The following is an 11,244-nucleotide window of genomic DNA, read 5'->3' on the forward strand; positions in this document are numbered from 1 at the left end:
TGTCGTTCCTCTAAATGTTACTATCTGTAACAGTTGGTCACAAGAAAGATAATCAGCGCTATGGGCCAATCCAGTAAATTTGATTGTACTTCCTGCATTCATCTGTAATAACATAAATGAGCCAGGATGAAAGTAGAAGTTGAGTTTAAGAGGAAATGAGAAGCTGAATTTCAGTGAATCTTAACTAATTATGGTAAGAAGATTCAACTGGGGCATTAATAGATTACTACATTACTACTTAATACTACTTTCTAATTCACAAAGCAGATACATAAACTTGCATAATCTAGATAGTGAGTGGCCTGTGCACTATAGGCAATTCTTCTAAATGTGAAAGTAAAAAGACTTCCATGAATTCCTGGTACTTATGGGAATCAGCTTTAGTGGTTCAAAACTCAGCAAGAGCCCATAAAATCCCCATGGCCTGTTTCCAGTTCTTTCCATGTTCAACAAGTTCATGTGATAAGGCCATAAAAATGCTTATTAATTGTCGAAGGAAAAAACTCCTGCTCATATTGTTTTACCCGTAGACACCTCCTCAGACTATGGTGCTTTTTGCAATGTTTGAGTTATAAATAACTGCCAGAGTATCTTGTTTCTACTCCACTAGGATTTCTTGCTTTTTCCACACACGCAGAATGGATGCTTTTAAAGTATGGTCTAGTGTACGTTCTGTATTGCATACAGACAAACAAACTTATGTTTGTAAAAAAATAACTAAAGCACTAAAATTCCCTTCCCTAATTTCTTCATCCTGCTGCATATTTCTGCAACTGAACGGTCTTTGTTTCCTGTGCACTAACAGAACAATGACATGTCATTGTTTATAGTATAGACTCTCTGATTCATTGCCCTGCTTAAGAGCCCAGCTTCAGGGCTATCACTTGGAGCCATGGAGTCCGTGGCTTCTCCCAAAGCATCAAGTCACTGAAGAATTTTTACAGTCTGTGTAAAGGAAAATGAGAGATTTCTTTTTAAACACATTTAACATGTTAGGAAATAATAGCTGAAAACATGTGAAACTGTGAACTATTTAGTACTGAACTGTGGCATTGGAAAGTTAAACTGTTTTTCAACATTTCTATGTTCAGGATTCTTTGGATGGGCCTGAAATAGTGGCTCAATTACAAATACGGGTTGCTAGCATGACCCATCTCTCCACTAAACACTAGAGCACACATAGTTACTATTTTTACAGGTGGTATTTTACAAACGTTAATTGGAGACAACTAGGAAATGGAACCAAACTCCATTGACAAAAATGACAATTTAACATAACAATGATTAGTGATGATAGTTTGCTTGTTAACAATTCATTTAAGTTACATTTTTACTGAAACAAGTCCAAATTTACCAACAATGTGCTGAATTAAACAGTGGCTCCAAGCATTACTTTATTTATTAAAATATCAGCCATGTTGCTTGACTTACCTACAAGCAGGGCCTTTTTTAAAGTGTATATTTTTTACATGGGAGTTGGTATGAGAGTTGTTAATTCAGAAACTCTTCAGTTCGGCCATGCTTTCAGCCCCTTCAGCGCACACACCCCCAATGAGAAAACTGCTTATTTTTACACACTTTTGAAATTAAATTGTATATGCTTGTTGACTTTTTCAATCATTCAATTTTGACTGGGTGGTTAATTACACATTTTTCTGCATTGTGACAAACTCAAAACACATATTATTGTCTTTCAAGGACTTGAACTGAAATTCTTGGCATGACTCCTGCTGTAAGTATACAAAGGTCATCTAGAAAGTGAAACAACTCAGTAATAAAGACACAGTAAGTGAAACAATGGGTTTACTTGAAATGCCAAGATAACTTTGAATAACCAGTCTGACTGCTGTACTGGTAAAAGTCTAATAGAGTGTTTCATATCATGATGTTAACTTCTGATAAATACTCTGGAGAACCTCACAGGCACTGTGTGAACACCAATGGATGAGTCCTTTTTGCTGTTTGTCTCCTAAAACCAGTGGTGAAAGAAGGTGTTCAGAACCCTCATATATATATAAAAGAACCAATACCATACTCTAAATATACTTTTAGTAGAAGCCCGACCCTGGACACTAGTTTTTTTTTCAGGTACAACCATAATCCTGTAATTAAAGTAATCAAAATAATAACATACACTACAATTACCCTAATAAGGTACAAGTACCTCTAAATTGTAAGTTCAGTTCTTACACAAATGTACTTTTCCACTTTTCAGCACTGCCTAAAATATACAGGAAAAATGAGGTGACACATCCTTTTGAAAACCATCAGCTCAAGCTTACTGACTGAGTGGGTACATGTATGATGAAATGCACGATAGACTACATACGTGACTCATTGACAGATCATATGTTTGACAATGTTTCACACTGGAGTCACACTGTCTGTACTCGGAGTCTTTGCTCACTATGCAAAAATACTACCTTTATGAGTATGTGTCAAAACGATACTGAATGTAATCTCTTCTTAACTACTTAATTATAGTTTTATAGTTTATATTAAAATAGATAATATTCAGCTTTATTGTTATTGGACAGAGTACAAACACTGAGATAACAACATTTATTATATTTATTGTAATTAAGGGCTTTAGGTGAAAATGGTAACGCTGAGGAAGTAATGAAATAGAAAAAAGCAAACTAATGATAACCTCTGAGCATTATCTTCATGATTTTAATTAATGATAAAATGGCAACTTGAGATCTGTGGTTGTCACTGTGGGATCCAGTCATGTCTGTGGATTTGACCTAAAAAGCGGCTGAGTTTTCCTTGATTTCCTTAAGCCCATCTGGCCTGGATTGTTCAAACCAAAAAGAGCACTAAAAAAAAGAAAAGAAAAAAAAACAAAACACAAAGGGCTGTGCAGGTGCGGGCTTGTTGCTTCAAGTACTGTTGACAAAGTGAAACGTGATCCAGTGAGCCCCTATTGAACAATAGTTGCATTATTATCAAATGCCAATACTGCCAACAGGTTTTTGTTGAGAGAATTTTAAAACTCTAAAGAAAAGATAACAGTAACAATAACTTTATCTTCTCAGTCCAGGTTTGAAGATTATTCCAAGTGGCTCCAAATTGTGTTGTATTACTACTGTATTATCAAACTGGTGTTCAGCCAGCCAAGGATCACGTCATCTCTTCCTCCAACACACTTTAGTCCGTCTCTCTCTGCAGAGTGCTATTCTAGCTGCTGGCAATCTTTCCAAAACGTGCTTGTGGTTTAACAGCAAACTGTTGCAAACATACAATAACCATTTACTGTAAAATCAGTCGTTTTTATCAGGAAACTTTGTAAAAGAAATGGCAGTTGTCAGAATGAAACTGAAATGAAACTACTTAAGCAATTCCAGGATTAAAGGTCTTCATTATGTTGAGATGAGGATACAGGTCTTTAGAAGTTGCTGTTTCCTGTCACCCCTCCACTTTCTGGGTAAATAGGTTACAGTTTAAGTAAGGGCCAGGTGGAGGGAGGAGGACGAGGAGAAGAGAACATGTTGTTGTCTGAAGCAGTCATGTAATAAGTGTTAACATGCAATCCCACAAACACATGTAATAACAGCAGTTGACAGACAACGAGTTGAATATGCACACACTCATATACACACACACACACGCACACGCACACGAACACACACATACAGAGATAATGCATATCAATACTTTATGGTATGATAAGTGTGTGTGCAGGCGCCAGATGTACTTGGTCTTTGTCCATGTTAGTAGCTGATATGAAACGCTCTGTTTTCTGGGAACACGAAACTGAAAGTTATGTTGCCAACTCAGTCTCTGGCCACATGGCAACAGATGATGCAACATGCGCTGTAAAATACCTGATTGGCTCTTGTTTCTCCATGCTTCCTTCAAAGAAATTAGAAAAATGGAACCTTACATTTTAGGCAAGTTTATAAATGAGCATTTATGGGATATACAAAAGTGAATTTCGGGTATTTCTTTAAAACATATACAGGAGACCAACACGAGAATTAATTATTTTAAAAAGCATGTGATAGTGTGATGTCAGTAGAGCTGCAATGATTAGTCAATGATCAGGAAATTAATCAGAAAATGAACTGCCTCATTTATGAGGCATAAATGCCAAATAAATGAGTCGGGTCCAGCTTCTTAAATGTGAATATTTGCAGTTTTTGTCCCATCATCCATGACAATTTATTAAATATATTGACATTTAATAACACCATCACAGAGTGTTACTTGGAAAAACAAGAGCACTGAATGTGTGACCATGTCCTGTGTCACAATTTTTAAGCATTTCATAGACTCTGGATGATTAATCAAGACAATTATATGCAGATTAATCGATAATGAAAATAACCGTTAATTGCAGCCTGTTCATTTCTTCTGCTACAGTGGTGTTGATTTTGATTGTGCCAAAAGACAGTCAGCTGTCATCTGTCAACTGCCAGTCACGATAGTCATCTGATAAAATAGTGAACGTGTTTGTGTCACATACCAGCACGTGTCCACACCACTGAGTGCTGTCATCGTACAGCTTCTCAACTAACGGCGGTTTATTTCCAGCCTCGTATTCATTATCAGCCTTGCCCTTATCACCACTGCTTATGAAAAGGCACATTTCCAATGTCAATCAGTACATCTGATTCTGATGAAAAACAGATTAAACACATTCAATATCATTCAGCATCTGTAAAAGGACAGGTCTGTGACCAAGCTGCCTACTCACTGTGGTCTGCTAAGATTAGTTGCCAGCTTGTTGTTGTTGTTTTGGGGCTTTCTTTTTCTTCTGTTCTGCACACAATCTATGACCATTTTCTTAAAAAGTGACACACTTATGGGAAGGCAGGGTCACACTGAGGTGTCAATGCCAACATCACCAGACATTTCAACTCACGCAATGCATAAAACATTTGATCCTAACATGCATAGCATAGTATATTTTGGTATGTTCCAATGTCAAGTGCTGACTGATGAGGAAAGAGAAACCAAAAGAAACAGCCAAATGACACTGACCTGAAAGTTCAGGCTTTTGTTTGTTCAGATTTCCACAAAGATTCACTTTAAGATATCTTTGCTGTCGTCATCAGCTTTGCTGTCATCGTTGTCGTGACATCCTGCTCATTCAAAGCAGCAAAGATGAGCACACACATATAAGCCTAGTTTAGTTTATGTGATTATAAAATGATAATTTTATGCTGCTGAAGAGCTGGAGATGTGAAATATTGCTCACTGTTACGTAAATGTCAACAGTCTGTCTCCCTCTGGATTTACTCTGGACCTCCTCCTTTGACTGTTATGCAAGTCAGTTAAATCCGTAGTGATCACACATAACATTTTTTCTGTGAAACTCAAAGAAACAAAAGTAAGTTAGATTTTCCTGTACTTTTGACATACTTTTTGTTTGATAAACTTGCACTCTGTGGAGGTAGATGTGTTTACAGAAGGGGAGTAAAACCAAAAGCTCTTGTAAATTAAACTCAACAAGTGCTGAGTGGTCTGTGTCACACATTATAACCTTTGAGAGGGGTTAAAAAAAAAAAAACCCTGAACACCTTCCCTTTAGTCTTCACGTTTTCTAAAGAAAACATTTCACAAATATGTCAACTTTTTAAAAAGAAATTGTGCAGCTGATTCACATGTTCTTCTGTTTTATATGATAAAGTGTAATTGTTAACGTTTTTGTCCATTTACAAATAGTGCACTTATTTTTAAACATATGTATAAATATAGATTTGTGAAGAAAATTTGATATAGAAACTTATTATGAGGGGATACTCACAAGGGTCACAATATGAACAGTATTTAAGATTCAGACTTTGGTTTTCAAGTCAAGCACATGCATGCCATGCTCAAAATAACCAATCTCAGCTTGGCGAGAGATAAGGTACACTGTGGACAGGTCACCAGTCGATCACAGGGCTAACACATACACAGAGACAGACAATCACACAGACAATGTGACACTCACAGTCACACCTGCAGGCAATTTACAGTCACCAATTAACCTAACCTGTGTGTTTTTGGTCTGTGGGAGGAAGCCGGAGTACCTAGATAGAACCCACGCAGACAAGGAGAGAATATGGATCTCCACACGCTGTCCATACTACTACTTAGAATTGTCTCATACCACAACTACAACTGTTATTACCACCACTATTAATACTTGTATTTTATTTATTTTATTTTATGGGACCATGTACAGAGTTACCTTTAAGTTCATTTTCATGTGCAGTCCCTAATTCTCAAACTTCAGTCATTACTGCTAATCTACTACTACTATAGTTATTATTACTACTCTGCAGCTGCCTATATTGCCACTTCTATGTTTACTACATTATAACAATAGCATGTTATATTATGCCACAAGTCCGGGTGTGATTGACCCTGGTTGGGCTTCCTGGGTCAGATAGATGCATACAGTGACCTACACAGTGGACTCTTGACGGCCTGCTACTGATACTATAATTACTACTAATACTGCATTAGACATTTCCTCTATGATCACTGCCTTCATAGTATTACTACTACCACTACAGTTGCTGCTAGACACTCCTAATACTATTTTACTCTACATACTATTCTATTTTAATTCTATAATTACAGTACTTCTAAGTCATTTTTAGTTTTTTTTTTTTTTATCATAATGACTGAAGTTACTTTTATAACTCTCCAGTGTACACTGCAGCATCTCGGCTCAACACTTAGGACTTACAAGAATACACACACATACACACAGCTACATGGTTTACGGTAAATAGCCCGAATCATTATTTTAGTCTTTCCACTAAACAGTCTCAAATGTATGTCAAGCATATACCCAAACACACAAAACACCAACATACTCAAACACACACACCAACACCACAGCTCTGTGGTCGTCCCTCTTTCACACTCATTCCAGTTTATAAGACATGTGACCTCCAGTTAACTTGGTAGTATTAGATGATTGATATTATTAGCCAAGTAATCTAAAAGATTATGCCTGTGTGTGTGTGTGTGTGTGTGTGTGTGTGTGTGTGTGTGTGTGTGTGTGTGTGTGTGTGTGTGTGTGTGTGTGTGTGTGTGTGTGTGTGTGTGTGTGTGTGTGTGTGTGTGTGTGTGAGATAGAAATACTTCATTACAGACTGTAAAGTAAAACTATTATTAAAATAGTGTCAGATCTGACACCTACGTATTGTTTTATTATTTTAACCCTCTTTATATTTTCACCTGATCTCATGCGATAAACACAGTGTCCATACCGAAAACTGTTTTGATGTCATTGTGGCTTTTTTTAAATTTTTTTTTTACACCTTTTACTTTTAAAGAAATTAAATGATGAAACAAAAGTGATGTCAGCATCATGCTGGTAGCATTTAAGAAAAACAGGAATAAGCTGTTACTGTTACTAAAACAATGACTGTTTGTGGTGGTTAAGTATTTACTGCCCATGTCTGTCTGTACTGTATGCTGTGTGTGTGTGTGTGTGTGTGTGTGTGTGTGTGTGTGTGTGTGTGTGTGTGTGTGTGTGTGTGTGTGTGTGTGTGTGTGTGTGCGCGCACTTAGTTATGGTGTGTGCGAAGCCATAAAAAAAAGGAAATGGCACTTCTCTGTAATAATTTAGCATTTCAAAAGAAGAGGATCTATGTAAAGCATTTACAGTAAGTACGCACTTACGCGCGGACAGAAACTTTGATTTGAAATTGAACATTTTAACTCCAAAGAAGTTTCACTTGTGTTTTGTTATCAGGTTTGGCAGTCAAGCCTGTAATTACTGCCAGTTCTTCACAATCAAAGACAGTGTGGCGACAGACACGTCACAGATCAATAGGCCTAGATGGCGCGTTGGCATGAGGGTACTGTAGACACCATGATGCAGGCTCCAATTAGAAAAATGTTATGTAAAAGTAAACTGTATTTATTTGCATGCATTTTACAGGGACTGGGCTGTGTCTGTTCATCACTGAGCACATTAATGTGATGCATCCTCAGACTTGCACACTGAAAATCTTCATATGGGGGGCGCTGTCATCCAAGGTGGAAACATTTCTTGTAAGTTCATCCATGCCATTGCCTTACATTATTTTTGAGGCCCTACTTTTAAAGAGGGATGATTTCTAACGTACCCTACATGTAAAAAGTAAAGTTGGTGTAATGGCCGTGCTGTGATTAAAAGACTTATGACTTTGTGAAGCTAGCCGCTAACTGACATCTTAATACTGGAACCAACCTCAAGCTCTTTTTCTCATGAAAGTGTCAGTTTATACATTTAAACACAGATCTTTCTTTCTTTTTTTTCATAGGATCATAGGGACACCTAATGGCAATATATGTTCAAATGTAGAAAAAGGAGCTCTAAGCACAACTTATTTTAAATTCACGACGATAGTTTAGTCAAGAAAAATCCCAAAAACTGGTGTGTTCATTTTGCTCAAAAAGAAAAATTGTTGGAAGGTTACTTACATTATTAACGAGACATCAGAAAAGTGGCGTTTGTTCCATTATACATACACTGAACAAAAATATAAACGCAACACTTTAGTTTTTGCTCCCATTTTTCATGAGCTGAACTCAAAGACCCTAGGGTTAGGGTTAGGGTTAGGCAAATGGTGGTCACACCAGATACTGACTGGTTTTCTGACCCCCCCAGACCCCTTCAATAAAGCAAAACTGCACATTTCAGAGTGGCCTTTTTTTTGTGGCCAGCCTATGGCACACCTGTGCAATATTCATGCTGTCTAATCAGCATCTTGATATGCCACACCTGTGAGGTGGGATGGATTATGATTAAGTCAAGCATTACATTGAAGAAAATACCATAACGATTTCATAGAACTCTTAATTCGGTCAAACTGGTCTCACTTGTGTGCTCCACCCTGACATATAAAGAGAGATTTTCCTGTGCTCAGGTACAAGGATAAGAACAAATAAGAACATATTATATTGCATTAATGTTAAATAACATAAAATAATTCATGAAAATAAATACATTTCTCCTACTTAAATGTGTCTGGCTCTTATTTGGTGATGGGAACAAAAAGTAGATCGGGGTATTTTTTTATTGTGAAATATGAGACTTGGTGTGCACATACCAGACTAGCGTCTGTCTACTTCCTTGGTACTCTCATTAAACCAAATGCTTGGAACCTCCTATCTGTCAAATTCCCTTAAAAACTGCGTAAGTGTACCAAAGAGAACTAGTGTTTTAAAGGCAAAGCGTGGTCACACCAGATATTATTAGGCATTATTCTTTTAAAGCATCCTCACTTTATTTTTAGTGCATGAAACATCTTGCACCGATCTTTATGATTCATATTTTGTATTGCACGAAATAAAATTAACCATGTGCAGAATGGTCCATAATATAACGAGACACTCCATATTAAGTGCAACATTGAGCTTCATGCAGTTTAGGCCTGTTGTTGATGATTTGGATTGGTGACAATAATTGAAACAACCCTAGTAATTAAAAAGATCTGTCACAGGATAAACAAGTTCTTGCCAGGTGTCTCTCCTCCATTTGTACAGTGCAACAAGTCTATTTGAGCAGAGAAAAAAAATACACCTTAAACACACAGTGAATGTATTCACCACAGTACAGGCCACCAACCAATTGACTGAAAGCACTTGAAAGAAAAAAAAAACATCCCTCTTCTTCTCTTTCGTCACATGGTCCCCCACACAACACATAAGTAAACAAGCGTTGGAAATTATCTGGACTGTCACAGAGTCACAGGACAGGATCTTTCAATTGGCCTGAATTTTTTATCATTCCCTTTTATTAATTACATTTCCTTCATCTACTATCTGGCATTGAATAGTTTTTGTTAATAGTGTCTTGGGAATGGCCAGTATTAAATCTGCTCCACCTGAGCTGCACAATAGCTGTCACCAGGTTATTCATCTGTAGTCACGTGTGTGCTGTACACGGATGTCTCCTTAAAGCCCATTCGTCCAGTGGGAGTGGTGCCTGTTCCCATCCAACACAGTGGAGGAAATAAATGAATGAATACAACTAATTACTATAATAACCATTTATATTGACACTCCCGGTCATTAGGGTAGAGCTACTAAAATCTGGAAAGTATCAAATGATTTTGTTTGTGTTGCTTAAAAAGAGCACTTACTGGGTTTAGGCTGTTGAAAAACAGGCCCGGTCAGCAAATTAAAGTGTTATCAGAACTACTCCCATCCAAACACAAGAAAGAGAGGGCATTTTTTCCTATTCCTAATAGATATTTATGCCATCATGAGCCTAATCTAAGGGGGTTGAGACTGTGGGATAAACTGTTTACATTTTTAAAAAAAAAGTAATATTAGACTCCTGTATTTTGTGGATTGACGATAATTAAAACTGTGAATGTGGAAAACAGATTTTCTGTGGAGATACATTAACCCTCAAACCAATTTTGTGTTAGTAAATCCCATTTGAAGTAACCATTAATCACATGGACCAAGACTGAAAGATAAAAGCAGTCTTTATTGTTAATAAGCATGTTTTCTTGATTAAATTAACAGTCACTGTCCTTGTAAATAACTACTCTGGCAGTGTATAGCTAAGCTTTCTGTCTGCATAAAGTATGCTGTGCTTTCCCTTAGTGCAGATTTATCAGCGTGCACTTATATTAACAAATATGTAGCTCTGTGTCCCTCTAGTGGTTGGCAAGTAAGACTATCGAGGTGATGTCTGTGTTAACTCTCTTTAGCTTGATCGTTTTAACTATAACACACAGTAAAGAAATACTTAAAATAAATGAATAGGCCTTTTGAATAACTTGACAGGACAAGTTTTATAACATCTAGATTAGTAAGGGCTGCTATGAACTGTAAAGAAACACAACAGGCTATAAGAGAAGATGAGGTAGGACAGGATTTAACAGAAGGTGCACAGTAGAGTGTGAGAACAAGAATATAGGAGAAGAGATGCTGATTCACAACAAAAGTGGGAGAAGGTACAAAAAGCTTCACTATCTGGGAAATTAGGGGAGGCAAGGGAAGACAAGAAGGCTGCATATTAAGAAACTACATCTTGTAGCCACTAGAGTGCACCATCTGGTTATTTTCCCTACTCTCTCGCTTTGAGAGGTTGATAAAGACTGTGAGAATGAAGCAGAGAAAGACAGGACAAGAGAGAGAGAGAGAGAGAGAGAGAGAGAGAGAGAGAGAGAGAGAGAGAGAGAGAGATAGAGAGAGAGAGAGAGAGAGAGAGAGGTCATAATAAGGTGTTGTGTGGGTGTGTTTTTCTAGATTTCTAGAGAGATGGAGATTGCCACCAGGCTGGAGGTAGAAAGT

Source organism: Scomber scombrus, chromosome 18, assembly GCF_963691925.1.
Source record: "Scomber scombrus chromosome 18, fScoSco1.1, whole genome shotgun sequence".
Classification (NCBI taxonomy): Eukaryota; Metazoa; Chordata; class Actinopteri; order Scombriformes; family Scombridae; genus Scomber; species Scomber scombrus.